The sequence below is a fragment of the Canis aureus genome, chromosome 26 (assembly GCF_053574225.1).
Source record: "Canis aureus isolate CA01 chromosome 26, VMU_Caureus_v.1.0, whole genome shotgun sequence".
NCBI classification, from domain to species: Eukaryota; Metazoa; Chordata; class Mammalia; order Carnivora; family Canidae; genus Canis; species Canis aureus.
The window spans coordinates 24419791-24434967 of NC_135636.1; the positions used below are offsets into that span (position 1 = coordinate 24419791).

The 15177-nt window shown below is 42.1% G+C and overlaps 1 long non-coding RNA gene across 3 annotated transcripts in view; it reads left to right on the forward strand.

Moving 5' to 3' along the window:
* Positions 1-15177, forward strand: part of LOC144298067 (uncharacterized) — a 66164-nt gene that overhangs the window by 16347 nt on the left and 34640 nt on the right. For 2 of the 3 annotated variants that reach the window (XR_013365043.1, XR_013365042.1), the window contains exons 2-5: positions 6225-6299; positions 7411-7511; positions 8223-8391; positions 14572-14708. This is a non-coding gene — a long non-coding RNA (uncharacterized LOC144298067). The remainder of the gene's footprint in view (positions 1-6224; positions 6300-7410; positions 7512-8222; positions 8392-14571; positions 14709-15177) is intronic. The other variant, XR_013365044.1, reaches the window with a different exon arrangement.

Here is a 15177-nt window from a genome sequence, read left to right on the forward strand (position 1 = left end):
CTAACTCACCTTTACTTTTCCCTCCCATGACTTCTAGACATACCTAGCTACTCGCTCCTCAAACCTCCTTATACTTTCTCACCTCTGTGCTTGGGGAGTAGAAACCCCTAGTTGCCCTCCATAAAGCAATGGAAGCTACCATTTTTGAAATCCCATTTTGTAGCCTCCCTTGCAACTGTGTTCTAGCCCATGGGATTTGAGCAGAAGTGAAGCATGCAACTTCCTCTTGTGCCCTCAAAAGGAAAGAACATGTCTCCTGACGCTGGAATACAGACATGATGGTTTGTAACCAGGCAAATAGACAAAGGCCAGGCCTCAGGTATGGTGGAGCATCAGGAGGGAAGGGGCCTGGGTCCCTGACACTATAGGGTTACCACAGGGGTGGGGGGGCCCTAGACCACTTAAGCCTAGACTGTAATAAAAGAAAGAAACTTCCATTAGCCCAGTGTCACTTGAGGTCTGTGTAAAACAACTATCTTCCCTAATACACTACCTTCAGGTGTGCTGATCCTCCATCTGCCTGGCAACAGCCCTCTCCTTCCTTTTAAGGACAAAATCAAATGCACCTCCTTTCCCTGGTCCTAGGAGAGATGATTTCTCTCTCTTTCTTTCTTTCCTTTTTTAAAATTTTTATTTATTTATGAGAGACAGAGAGAGAGAGAGGCAGAGGAGAAGCAGGTTCCATGCAGGGAGCCCGACGTGGAACTCGATCCTGGGACTCTAGGATCACGCCCTGGGTTGAAGGCAGGCACTAAACCGCCAAACCACTCAGGGATCCCTGATTTCTCTCTCCACCTCAGAGCTCTGGTTGCTGGCAAGCATAGTGTCAAGTCACACACACACACACACACACACACACACACACACACCCCGTCCTTGACTTGGGGTGAAGAGGGGGCATGAGCTTTGTCATGGTGGAATATTCCACAGGTCTGGCTCACTGTCTGACGTACAGTGGATTCTAATGAACATTTTTCAGTGGCAACTCTAAGCTTCTGCGTTTTTCTGTACTCCCTGCTAAATTGTTCTTTGGTGAATTCTTTGGATGAGAAATGAGAACCAATTTGTGATCTGGAACGGTGGTTAGAACTGTTTTTCCCTTCCCAGAATGACTGTGGACCAAGTAGGTTGAGACTGGCCATCAGTAAGTGCTTTAGGGATGACCTCAGGGGTTAGGTGTAGGAAGATAATAGAGCAGGGGAAAGAATTCATTATGTTTCTGCACAACCCATGAAGCCCCCATCTCCCCATGTTTGTTCTGAATGGTGTGGAGAGGTCTCAAGGTCAAGACTTGCGAGAAATTGTGACACAGCGAGACCTTTTTCAAAAGGCCACTCAGTCATTGCAAACCTATGTTTCATGTCCCGGGAGCCTCCTGGTTTCTCAGAACAATGTTTGTTCTTTCGGACCAAGCTATGCCAGAACACTCTGACCTTTATTCTGACTCAGAACTAAAAAGTCTAAAGCATATATTGTCAATCAGATTGGTGATCTCTCTTGTGCTCTCTTGCTCTCTCCAAGGGCTAACAAGTTGTTAATATTCCATTGGTTCATCAAATATTTATTGGGTATCAGCTTTTTGCCAGGCACTGTATAAGGTGCTTGGAATACAAAGATGAAAAAGGTGCTCTCCCTGTCTTCGCTCACTAAGTGCAGGTGCAAATGTATGAAAGAATGATCACAATAATACAAGAATTTCCAAAGTGTGGTCCCAGGACATCTAGAGCACCCTGAGACCCTTGAGGGGATCCATGAGGCCAAAACTAATTTCATAATAACACTAAGACATTATTTGCCCTATTCACTCTTAATTTTTCATGTGTGTACAGTAGAATTTTCCAGAGACTGCATGATGTCTGTTATCACAACATATTATAATGCAGAAGCAGACAGGAGAATCGGTTGTCTGTGAAGCCAGACATTAAAGGGAATTTGTAAATTTGTGAAACAGTGTCACTCCTCTCACTATTTTTCAAAAAATTCATTTCATAAAAAATGATTTGTCTATATTAACACGAAAATGAGCTTATCATGGTTTTAAAGATAACAAATACCTAAAAAAAAATCTCCATTTTAATTTATGAGATAGAAAATACCAATGAATATAGCCCACATAAACAAAATCTCTCTGCAGCCCTCAATACTTTTAAAAAAATTTTTCACTCTGAGATCATTGTAGGTTCAAAAGGGCGGGGGGCGGGGGGGGAGAAAGATGACAGAGTCTGTATACTCTTAACCCACTTTCCCCTGATGGTGAACATCCTGTGTAACTTTAGTACAGTGTAACTTTAGTACAACCAGGAGATTGGCAGTGATACAATCCAACTTCCTTATCCAGATTCTACCCATTTTATGTGTGTCTGTGTTTAATTTACACCACTTTATCCCATGCATAGATTTGTGTGACCGCCACCACAGTCAAGATGTCTAACGATTCCATCACAGGGTTCTTTCCTACTACCCTCTTGTCCCTACAGCCACCTCCCTCTCTCCTCTCTGGCCCCTGTTCTCCCTCTCTACAATTTTGTTATCAAGAATGTTCTATAAATGGAATAATGCCTTATGTAACCTCTTGAGATTGGCTTTCTCACTCAGCATAATTCCGTTGAGATCCATCCAAGGTGTTGTGTGTATCCAGAATGTACCCCTTGCTATTGCTGAGTAGTGTTCCATGATGTAGATGTACCACAGTTTACTGAACAGTTCCCCTATGGAAGGACTGTTTCTGATTTCTGGCTATTGCAAATAAAGTTGCTATGAGCATTCATGTACAGGTTTTTGAATGAACAGAAGTTTTTACTTGTCTGGGGTAAATGCTCCCAAATACAATCGCTGGGTAGCACAGTAAACATATTTCATTTTGTAAGAAATCATCACTTTTTTTTTCTTGAGTGGCTGTATCATTTTACATTCCAAATTATAAGTGATCTAGTTTCTCTGCATCTCCACCAGCATTTGCTGTTATCACTATATTTTATCTTAGCTATTCTGATAGTTGTGTAGTAATATCTCATGATGATTTGAATTCACATTTCCTGATGGCTAATGATGTTGAAAATATTTTTATGTGCTTACTTGCTATATCCTTTTCAGTGCAATGCCTATTCATGATCTTTGCCCATTTTCTAATTGGATTGTTTGTTCTCATTTTTGGGTTTGGAGCACTCTTTATGTATTCTTGATACCAGTCCTTTGTCAGATATGTGGTTTGCAAATATTTTCTCCCAGTGTTTTGTCCTTTTTACAGGTCCTTTCTTGGAGCAAAAGATTTTCATTTTGCACTATCCAATTTATTATTATTTTTTTTTATAAATCATGCTTTTACTAAGAACTTTTCACCCAGCCCTAGATCACAAAGATTTAAAAAAATTTCCCCCCAGAAGTTATATAGTGTTGGGGTGCCTGGCTGGGTCAGTCAGTTGAGCAGCCAATTCTTGATTTGGGCTGGGAGCATGACCTCTGGGTCCTGGGATTGAGTCCTGCATTAGGCTCCTGCTCAGTGGAGAGTCTATTTGAGAATTCCAGCCCCACCCCCCATGCCCCTGCCCCTCTCTCTGTCAAATAAATGGATCTTTTAAAAAAATTGTGTAGTATTACATTTTACAACTAATCTTTTTTTTGATGAAAAATTGTGAGTTAATTTTTGCATAAGCTGTGAGGTTTAGGTCAAGGTTCATTTGCCTTTAAATGTCAATAATTTCTAAGGGACCCTGGACCAAAGATTTGAGAACTTCTATAGTAAGGTATATGAGGTACTCCAAGAGAGGTACGTGCAAAGTGCTGTAGAAAGGTTAATTTTGAGTGAGGCAGTTCTTGAAGACTTTCCAGGGGAGGTGACATTTGAGTTCTGCTTTGGAGGATGAATAGGATTTTACCAAGCAGAGAAGAAACCTTTTCTTTTCTCTGTCTTCCATAGCCAGTGATAGTCTCAGTGATGAAGACAACAAAGAAAAGGACCTAAAGAGTTTGGCAGACCGTGGTTGAAATGCTTCTTAAGGGATGCCTGAGGGGCTCAGCAGTTGAGTGTCTGCCTTGGGCTCAGGGTATGATCCCAGGATCTGGGATGAAGTCCCTATCGGGCTCCCTGTGAGGAGCTGGCTTCTCCCTCTGCCTGTGTCTCTGCCTCTCTCTGTGTGTCTCTCATGAATAAATAAATAAAAACTTAAAAAAAATGAAATCCTTCTTAATTAGCTAAGTTACTTACTTTTCCTAAGCCTCAGTTTTCTTACCTGTAAAATGGAGAGAATAATTCTTTTCAAGGAAACTGTGAGGATTAAATAAGTAGCTAAACTGGCAAGGATGGTACCTGAGACAGGATAGGCACCCAATAAATTACTTTCTCTTCTTGTTTCATTATTTCCTTTATGTTTTATTTATGTTAAGAAGTTAGACCATTCCTTTGATGTTCAGCCTATATTGGTTTCATTCTTTTTTTCCCCACATTGCTCTAGATGAGTGGTTCTCAGACTTTATGTATCAGCTGTCACGAAGCTGATACTCAATATTTAGGCATGAAGGGCTTTAAAACACACGTCACAGAACTTCTGATTCAGTAGGTCTGGGGTAAGGCCTGGGGATCTGCATTTCTTTTTATTGAGATGGGAGGATTTGCATTTCTTACATGCTTCCAGGTGATGCTGATGCTGCTGGTCTGGAGAACATACTTTTGAGAACCACTGTCATAGGTATTCCCAGTAATTGTCTCAATAAATTGTATAGAAGGAATCAAAGTATTCATGTTCTACTGTAAATAGGTTTTCAAGGAAATGGCTTCTCGTGTATGGTTTTCAACATCCATAGGGATTCCCCAAAAACTCAATGAGGAGATTTCTGGTTTTAGAATAGCTAGGTTTTGGGGATGTCTGGGCGGCTCAGTGGTTGAGCATCTGTCTTTGGCTTGGGTTGTGATCCACGGGTTCTGGGATGGAGTCTTGCATCAGGCTCCCAGTGGGGAGCCTGCTTCTCCCTCTGCCTGTGTCTCTGCCTCTCTCTCTGTGTCTCTCATGAATAAATAAATAAAATCTTAACAAAAATAATATGGCTAGGTTTTGTTTTTGTTTTTAATTGTGGTAAAAAAAAATAAACACCTAACATGTGTACCATCTTTACCATGTGTGAGTGTGCAGTTCAGTAGTGTTAATGAACTACATTCAAGGTTGGCCTGGTTTTCTATCTTGTTCTCTTGTCATTGAATCCACTTCAAGTAATAAGAACATGCAAACACCCTTTCCATCTTTGCTGAGACCAGGAGACATCTCTAACTGTGAGACACAATAAATAAAGGCAGAATCTGTTTTGGGGAATGACAGAAGGTTTGGTAGAGTGGAGGAGGGTCAACCATCCCGCCTAAGGAGGGGCATATACTGATGGACAGCCCATTCACCCCAGCATCCTGGAAGGTTCTAGAATTGGCAGAACCAGGTTTTGTAGGATGCAGGGGGTAAGGCAATGCTTTGCTGCAATTGCCACTTTGGCCTTCTCCAGGCATATTTCGACATCTGCTACTGAAGAGTCGACTTATGGAAATAATCCTTAACCTGAGATCCCCGCTGTCCTTGACAGTGGGAGCCAGTTTCTGTGTAGGTGTGCATATGAGCTCATGACTGGGGTAGAATGAACGTATCAGATTCTCAGAGAGAGGGGGAATGTCTGAGATGCATTAAAGGATGAGCCACTCATTGACTAGATTTCTAAGCTCTCCCTGGGCTTATCTCCTGGGTATATTTTTGCCTTCTCACACCTTTGAGCTCTGTACACACAGGTACTTTGACTAGAGAATCCTTCCCTTGTCAGTAGAGTGAATTCTCACTCCTTCCAGACTCTTTTGAAATACTGGTTTTCTAGGGGGGGTCTTCCCTGACCCCCCCCCCAGCCTCCTGTCTGGGGTGGGGTGACTCTCTCGGTGCTTCCCCAAGCTTCTGTACACCTCCCTCATCTCCTTAAGAGGGATACGTCTGCTGCCTCTGGAGGCAAAAGCCCCTTTTCTCCCAATGCCCTGGTTAGAGAGCTGAGTAATAATCTCCCAGCAGCACCTGCTTGCCCAGTCTCAGGATAAAGTACTTGCTAATTGGGCTGAGAGCTGGACTGGGCAGATGCTTGGGAGTAAATAAGCCCAGGCCCCTGAATTACATTTCAAAGCTTAGTGGAAGGCAGAGTGAAATGACTGGAAAAAAAAAAGGGGAAGACAGGGCAATCACTAAAACTCTTTTTGCCTCTATCCTTAGGTTACCTACCAGGGCTGGGTTTACTGAGGCTCTTCTGGATACTGTGAACTTGAACCTGAACTTGGGAAAGGGAAGGTGAGGTCAAGGTGTTGCTCTGATTCAGCACCAGGTGCTAGTATCTGCCAGGAGAAGGGTGTGAAGTGTCTAAGTTGGTGCAACCCTAACCCCCACAATATATGGAACAGACATTATTATTTGGAAGCCACCCTGCACCTGAACCCCAATGCTCTATCTGAAGAATTCTTCATGTTACATGTCTTGATGGAAGGCAGACACCCTTTGTTTCTGTTACAGGATTTTTAATCTCTAACATTTTTTTTCATCTTCGTAAGAATGTCCATCTCTCTGCTCACATTGCCTGTCTGTTCTCACATGTGGTCTTTTTTCCATGAGCGCCTTTAGTATGGTAATCATAGTTAATTTGAAATTCCCAGTCTGATCATTTCAACATCCTGCTATCTCTAAATCTGGTTCTGATGTTTTCTCTGTCTCTTCAAACTGTGTTTTTGCCTTTTAGTATGCCTTGTGATTTTTATTGTTGTTGAAAGCCAGGCTGGATCAAAGAAACTTTGGGAAATGGGCCTTTAGTGGTATGGTGGTAGCAAATAAGGGAGACAAGCATGCTATAGTCCTGTGATTAGGTCTCAGTCTTCTCATGAGGTTGTGTGTCTGAGCTGTGGACTTCACAAGCATTTCTCAGTTTCTCCCTCCTGTAGGTAGGACAAGATGGGTGGAGAATGCTGAAGCTGGGTACTTTCTTCCCCTAAGTCAGTTAGGCTCTGATAAAATCCCAAGAGATTAAACTCTGGTAAAATAGTTTCTCCTGAGGGTAGGCATTGGTAAGAAGGACAGAGTGCTTTGGCATATTTCCTCTTGCCCTGGCAGAGAGGCATAAAGGGATTTTCCTCCCAATTTCACTGAAATTCCAATATTCACTGCGAAAACCTGGTCAAGCTCCTGAAGGAAAAACTCATAAAATTCTGGGGGTTCCCCATGACTGGGGGCCCCTAGAGGTTTTATCTCTCAGCCTTATTCACACTGAGCCTCCTACAACTCCTCAGGTCTGCCTATGTGTACACTGGTTCCCATGGAGGTTTCAGCTTCAGTGAGTTGTGATTCTCTGTGTCTGCCTGTCTGTCCAATTTTAGGGGCAGCAGTCTGCCCTGGGATCTCATTTCTCTTACAGATCCAAGAAGAGTTGTCGATTTTTCAGTGCTTTCAGCTCTGCACTTGTTAGGACAGAGTGATGATGACTTCCGAGTTCCTTACATGCTGGACCAGAAACTGGTAAGTTGGGTTTTTGTTTTTGTTTTTCTACGTTGTAGTAAAATATCTATAACATGAAATTTATCATTTTATATTAAGGACCATCCTTAAGCGTGCAGTTCCAAGGCATTAAGTACATGCACGGTGTTATGCAACCATCACCACCATGCATCTGCAGAACTTTCTTATCACCCCAAACTGAAACTCCATATTTATTGAACAGTAACTCTCCCATTATGTAAGTGCTAACTTTTATACTGTTGTTGATGTCATCATTATTATTACATAGTGAACAACTGCAATTGTTTGGTTAGGAGGCCGGGCATCATTCTCAAGAACATGTTTTGGGTGGGGCATCATGATTTACTTTAAGAAGGGGGCCGATGGGCTCAGTGTGTATATTTAGGGAGGAAGGGGCACCCGTGGGGAACAACCGGGGGCCTGAGTGTGCTATGGATGTTCCTTCAAGTCAGAGCAAAGCAAGCCCTGGAAGTCTGTCCTAAATGAAAGCATTTATCAGGGTAAATGTCCTGACTCCACATTGACTTCATTTCACCAGTTTTGTTTTATTGTTTCATCTGCCCAGGAACGGAACCTTGAAACTCCCAGAGAGATGAATGGGAAGATTCCATGTGCTAATCTCATTTCCAAATGTAATTGGTACCTGAATTACGAAGCTCTCTGCTTCCAAAGGCTATGTTAACAAAGCCATCCATTCTCCTCTCCATCCAGGTGGGCCAGCGTGCCCCAGTGATACATGTTCATTGTTCCAGCAGTGGAGAAGTAGCGGAGTTGGTACAACCTTTCTGGAGGGCAATTTGGCAGTATGGATCAAAATTTTAAATTTGTAGAACCTTCGGCCCAGCAATTTCATTTCAAGGATTTAATTCATCTCAAAGAGGTAATTGGACAAATGGGTAAGGATGTTTGTACAAAGATGTTTAATGCAGCTTTGTTTACAGTTGTGAAAAATTGGAAACATTCTAAATGTCCTATATAGAGGACAGTTTATGTCAATTACGGCATCCACGATGGCGTGTTTACTATGTGACTGTTGCCAAAGAGGGGTTTGAGCTGTAAGTAAGGAGAAACCTCCAAGGTATTCATGCATATCCTGCAGAGTATTTCCCTCCTTCACGTTCTCCCGCTAGAATGACCCTTAGTTATAATACCCAAACTGGTAGTGTGGGTGTGTCTCTCAACAACAATGCTGTTCTTGGGGCAAATGCTTATATAGGAAACCATTTATATTTAGACCCCCAAACTCATTAGAACATTTTAACAAAATTATTTGGGAGAAAAAGTTTCACATTATATCCCAATTAAAAAATGGATAGAGGGGCGACTGCGTGGTTCAGTCGGTTAAGCATCTGCCTTTGGCTCAGGTCATGATCTCAGTGTCCTGGGATTGAGCCCCACATCGGGCTTCCTGCTCAAAGGGGAACCTGCTTCTCCCTGTCCCTCTGTGTGCCACTCCCCTTGCTTGTGCTCTCTCTCTCTCTGTATCAAAATAAATAAATAAACAAAATCTTTAGTAAAAAAATTGGGTAGATTAGAAATACATGGAGAAATGTTGAAAAGTAACCAAGTGACCCAGCTCCTAACATGGTAGTTTTAAAAAACATAAATGTATGTGTATGTGTGTGTATGTATATGTATATGCATTTATACGTGTGTGTGTGTGTGTGTGTGTATGTATATACATACACACACACAGAAAAGTCATACATACATTTTACGGAGCTTTACCTTAGTAAAATTTCAGGAAATTTATTGAGGGTTTTGAGGTAATCTGTATTTAATTTTTCCCACTTAATATAATGGGAATTGGTTTCCTTTTGATATTTTTATAAGGACATCTGTTTTTTAGGACCTAGTTAGTAAAATGAAAGGGGATATGCCAGGACTGGGAGGGGACCCTGCTGCCCTAAGGCTGATTCCTACCTCCATGGGTTCCCTGATCCCCAGTTCCAGTTCTACCCCAGAGCCCCCAGGGCTGAGGTCTGCCCACCTTGCTGATCCTTGTAAGGGCTCCTGAACCTGAGTGACCACCTCTGGCACAGCCCCTGGACCCCTCATGCTTGCACCTGAGCTGGGTTTCCCCAATTCTGGCATCTCCCCCTTTAGCTTGCTGGTTCCCCCAATCTGGGGAGAGTAGCTACTTTCCAGGTTCCAAGCTGGAGCCCCTCACTGCCTCACCAGTTCCAAGTCCTTCCCTCTAACAGATGATCCTCCTCAGCAACCAGATTGGGGGGGCTGGGAGCAAGCAAGCAACAAATGCACAACTGTAGTAAAAGTCAAAACCCAAAAACAGATGTTGAAAAGCAGGTTATAAACAGTGGTTACCCTCGTTAAGAAGCTTTTGGCTGCATGTAACTCAAAGTGGTGAAAATGTGAATGAAATCATATTATCTCACTCAAGAAGTCAGATTTGGCAGCACAATGATGTCATCAGGAATCATCAATTTCCCCTCTTTGCCCATGGCAAGGACTGGGTTGTGTGACTCATTCTTAAACCAGTCAGTGCCCACAGGGAATGGGTACTGCCCCGAGAGTTGACCAGCAGATCTCAGCCTAAACTGCCTCTCAGCAATACCTGTGAGGTCTGGGTTCCTGAGGCCACAGCAACCCAGTGTATGGCATCTCTCTGGGGGGTGGGACCTAGGGCTTCACCTAGATCTTTTAATTCCCTAGGTGTTTTTGATGGGCAGCACGAATCAGAACCACTCTTTCACACTAATCCTAATTCATTCCCTGAAGGGACCATTTTACCTGAAGCACTTGGCCCCCAGACACCTGAAGAATAATTAGGGTTGTAGCTGAGAAAATGACAGAAAGGCTTCCTTATGTGGACTCATGATAGTATTTCACAAATATGGTGTGCTCCTGTTTCTTTAGGTGAAAACATCATATAAATATATAAAATGACATATATGTCAAGAAAAAATTCTGGAAGACCATAGATCAAACTTGTAATCATGATTATCACGGTGTGGGGTAGGGGAGAATTAATTATAGCTGGTTTTCACCTACTTGTTGAACTTGTACAATGACCATTAATCACCTAAACAGAAAAACAATGAAGATACATACATTTTGGGGAAAAAAAAAGACAAAAGAAGATGTTGTGAGGGATGAAATGCTGCTTTATCCCTGGGAGGTAACCTCTGTGGGGAGAGCCAAGTTCCTTGTTCAATAACTGATTGCTACAGGCTTAACATTTATCACAGATCCAGCAAGTGTTTCACTCTTTCCCAAGGGACCAGGAGGAAGGTAAGCTCTGATCAGGAACACCCACTTCCCTTGCCAGCAATTGGGTTAACCAGGACATATGATGCAATTATGGCCAGTAAGATGTGACAAGGCATCTGTGGAATGTTTCTTTATTTTTCAAAGAGGCACAGGAAGAGAGGGTCTCCTCTTCCCCGAGCCATATTCTTCTGTATATGTGATGCCTTAATATTGAAGGCACAGTTTTGTGATTATGTGGGGATGGCAGTGTGGAAATGCTTGGTAGCAGATTTTTTTCTTTTTTTTTTTTTTAATTTATGATAGTCACAGAGAGAGAGAGAGAGAGGCAGAGACATAGGCAGAGGGAGAAGCAGGCTCCATGCACCGGGAGCCCCACGTGGGACTCGATCCCGGGTCTCCAGGATCGCACCCTAGGCCAAAGGCAGGCGCCAAACCGCTGCGCCACCCAGGGATCCCAGATTTTTAAACCGGAAGTGTAATTTCCATTACAGTAAAGTCCGCAAACCTTAAGTGTATATAGCTTTGCAACTTTTTATGTCTGTATACACTCGAGTAATCACTACCGGATGAAGATGCAGAACATATCCAGCACTTCACAGGGTTCTCTTGTGCTCCTTCCCAGGCAATATCCAGCCTGTTCTGATTCCCAGCTCCATACATTATTGTATCTGAACTTCCTATAAATGGATTCATACAATACTTACTGTTTTGTGTTTGGCTTCTTTCATTCAGGATGTTTTCTTTGACATTCTTTTATGTTTTTATGTACATCAGTAATTTATCTTAAAAGTCACTGTGTTGTGTTCCAGGGGTACTGCAATTTTGTTTTATCCATTTCCTGCTGATGGACATTTGAGCTATTTCCAGTTTTTGGCTATTTTGAGAGCGAAAAAATGTGCAATAAACATTCCACGTATCCATCTTTGGGGGGATGAGTGTCCTCGTTTCTCCTGAATGTACATCTTGGAGTGAAATTGCTGAGTCATTGGATAGATAACACTTTATTTAGTTAGTTGATACTGCCAGTTTCCAAAGTGGTTTAACTAACCTATACTCCTGCCAGAAGTGTGTGAGATTTCCAGTTGTTTTTTTTTTTTTTTTCCTGTTGTTTTGTTGTGCCCAAGATTGCGAATCCGAGAAACCACCAAGGAGCCGACACTGATGCAAGCACACGAGGGTTTATTAGCAAGCTTGAGCTTGGGTCCAAGTATACCCGACACAGCGGTGCAGGGACTTGGACCCCTGAAGTGTGTTACAGCTGGGTTTTTTATAGGCTGGTCTAGGGGATTTTCAGAAGGGGTGGAGGAATTTCTCAAGTTCTGTTTACATTTTGATATGGGCTTTCAAGGGCATTGAGCTCTGTTCTCATTTTAATATGGGACTTTCTACCACAGGTGTCGGCTCTGTTGTCTTTCTGATATGGGATTACCTGCCGAGGACATTCTGCAGTTTTTCCTATAAAGTTCAGCTCTTCTTCACAGGGGCCTAAGATGGCTGTACTTGTGCTAATGCTAAACTTGAGGTGGAATGGCCTTGATTTTTCTCGGCATCCACAATTTTACATACTTATCAACACTTGATATTGCCAGTCTTTAGTTTTGTCCATTCTGGTGATGAGTTGTGATATCTTGTAGTTTTAATTTGCATTTCTCTGACTAGTTTTTCTTTTCTTTTTTCTTTCTTTTTTTTTTAAGATTTTATTTGTTTATTCATGAGAGCTACAGAGAGAGAGAAAGGCAGAGACACAGGCAGAGGGAGAAGCAGGCTCCATGCAGGGAGCCCGACATGGTACTCGATCCGGAGGCCCCAGGATAATGATATGGGACTCGATCCGGGGACCCCAGGATAACACCCTGAGCTGAAGGCTGACACTCAACCGCTGAGCCACCCAGGCACCCCTCTGACAAGTTTTTCAAGTGCATTTTGGTCATTTTCTCTTCTAAGAGGTGTCTGTCAAAGTCCTTTTCCCTTCCTAAAGTGGGTCGTTTTGTCTTACTGGCTTGTAGGTGTTATTTATATTCTGGATATAAGTTCTTGGTCAGATATATAGAATGCAAATATCTTCTCCCAGTCTGTAGATTGCTTCTTCACTTACTTAATAATACCTTTTGGTGAACCTAAGTTCTTATATTTAATGAAGTCTAAATGTTTTCAGTATAGTGGGTTTTAGGGAGTTTCTTTTTGTGCTCAGTTTCAGAGATATTTGCCTATCCCTAAGCTCATGAAGAAACTTTTCTATATTTTCCTTGAGAGGCTTGATTCTTTTTAACTTTTACATTTAGGTCTGTGATCCACATCACATTAATTTTTATATATGGTGTGAGGTAAAGATTCATTTTTCCTCCATACAGCCTGTTTTCTATATGGATATCCCATCTCTCCAGTGCCACTGAAATTCAGTGGAAACAAAATGAACATACATATTTGGTTCCATTTCTGGACTCTCAATTCTGTTCCACTCGTCTATTTGTCTATCCTTGTACCAATACTGCACTGCCTTAATTATTGTAACTTGATATTAAGTGTTGATATCTGGTAGTGTATGTTCTTCTTCAAGATAGCCTAGGCTTCTCCTTTGTATTTCCATAGAAATTATAGAATTAACTTGATGAGTTCCACACATAAACTGTGTGGGAATTTCATTGTGATTGTATTAAATCTATAAGTCAATTTAAGGAGGATTGACTTGACAATATTCAGTCTTCCAATCTATGGTCTATTTCTCCATTTAGATCTTCTGGAAGACCTTGTTGAACATCTGATTTCATTTCATCAGCGCCAGAGTTACCTCACCTCGGTCTTCTTGTCATTATATAATAGGATCATATAAATGTATTACATAAATATTTTCCTTACTGCTTAAGTAATTTTTTTCCTGGTTACTTGCAGCCAAAAACATCTCAACTAATATAACTAACATAAGCTTGTCCTGTGGTGTGATGGATTAAGCAGAAGACTTGAGTCTGTGCTATATCCTGTGTAGCCATGAGTAAGTCACCTAACCTCTCTTGGCCTGCTTCCTTATCCATGGAAACCTCATGAGGTTGGAAAGTTCTTCTCCTTTTCACAAACCAGTGAACACTGGCTCATCCTTTGTGTCTCAATATCATTTTCTTTGGGAAGGCTTTTCTGACTCTTTCATTTAAAACCTAGATATTTCATAAAAAAGAAAAAAAACTAGATATTCTTTTCAGGGTGCTTGAGTGGCTTAGTTGGTTGAGCATATGACTCTATATTTTGGTTTGGGTCATGTTCTTGAGGTCAGGGGGTCAAGATCCATGTCAGGCTCTGCTGGGTGTGGAGCCTGCTTGGGATTCTCTTTCTCTCTCTGCCCCCACCCTGCTCATGCTCTCTGTCTCTCTCTAAAAAAAGATAAAAATAAAAATCAATAGATATTCTTTTCCTATACATGCCTTTAAAAACATATAAAAGCATGTAATGTAATATTATTGTTTGCATGTTTGTCTCCATCAGTGCTTTACTGGATCAGTCAGGGACTGGGACTTGGTAGGGAACAGAGAGTGCAATTAAAGGGCTTAACTAAAGAGAGTTTAATGAAAAGACAATTATAGAGGAATAGCAAGGATTAAGGAAACCCCTAAGGGAAGATGAGGTGTCCCAGGGACCAGCCACAGAGGCAAGCCATTATCTCTGAAGAATTGAGATAAAGGAAGTATTACTGGAACCCAATGAGACTTGTAGCTATGAAAGAGGGGCTGCCCAACAGATGCTCTGGGCTATAGGGGAACATGCCATCATGAGAACCATGGGCGGATGGAGAGGAGAATCAATACCCACCCCTCTCTCTCCTCTCACCCTCTGACTTCAGCTCCCATAGGATCAACTCAACCAGAAGGCAGAGGGTGAAGGAGTCCGGGTGATACCATCTATAGAGATCATCCTCTCAGGCCTCAAAGTAGAGCAGCATGAGGCAGAAAATGGATCTGGGAGAAGAAATAGCTAATGGTGAGTATACTCATCTTCAGCATGAGCTTCTTGAGATTGGACACGTATTTGAAAAATACGTTGCCATAGTGTTTTATACACCTGTTACAAAAAATCCAAACATCATAGAAAATTATAAAAACGAAAAGCCTCTATTAGCTCCAGAATAACCATAGCTAACTGTTTGTTAGATAATATTTCAGGTTTTACATGCAGGCACGCTGAATATGTGGGTCTGTGGAAGATTGTGTTTCCCAAAACAACCACATCAGTATTTCTGGTCTCATCTGCTCTTCCAGACATGGCCACTCCTCATCACTAGGCGAGTCTATTTCCCCTCCCATGGAATTGGGAGAGGGCTCTGTGATTGCCTTGACAGGTAGAATGTGGCAGAAGTGATGCTGCATGACTTCTAAGGCCAAATTATGAAAGACAAGATGGCTTTACCTGGAAATCTCTTTTTTCCTGGGATGCTCACTCTGGGAAGCCA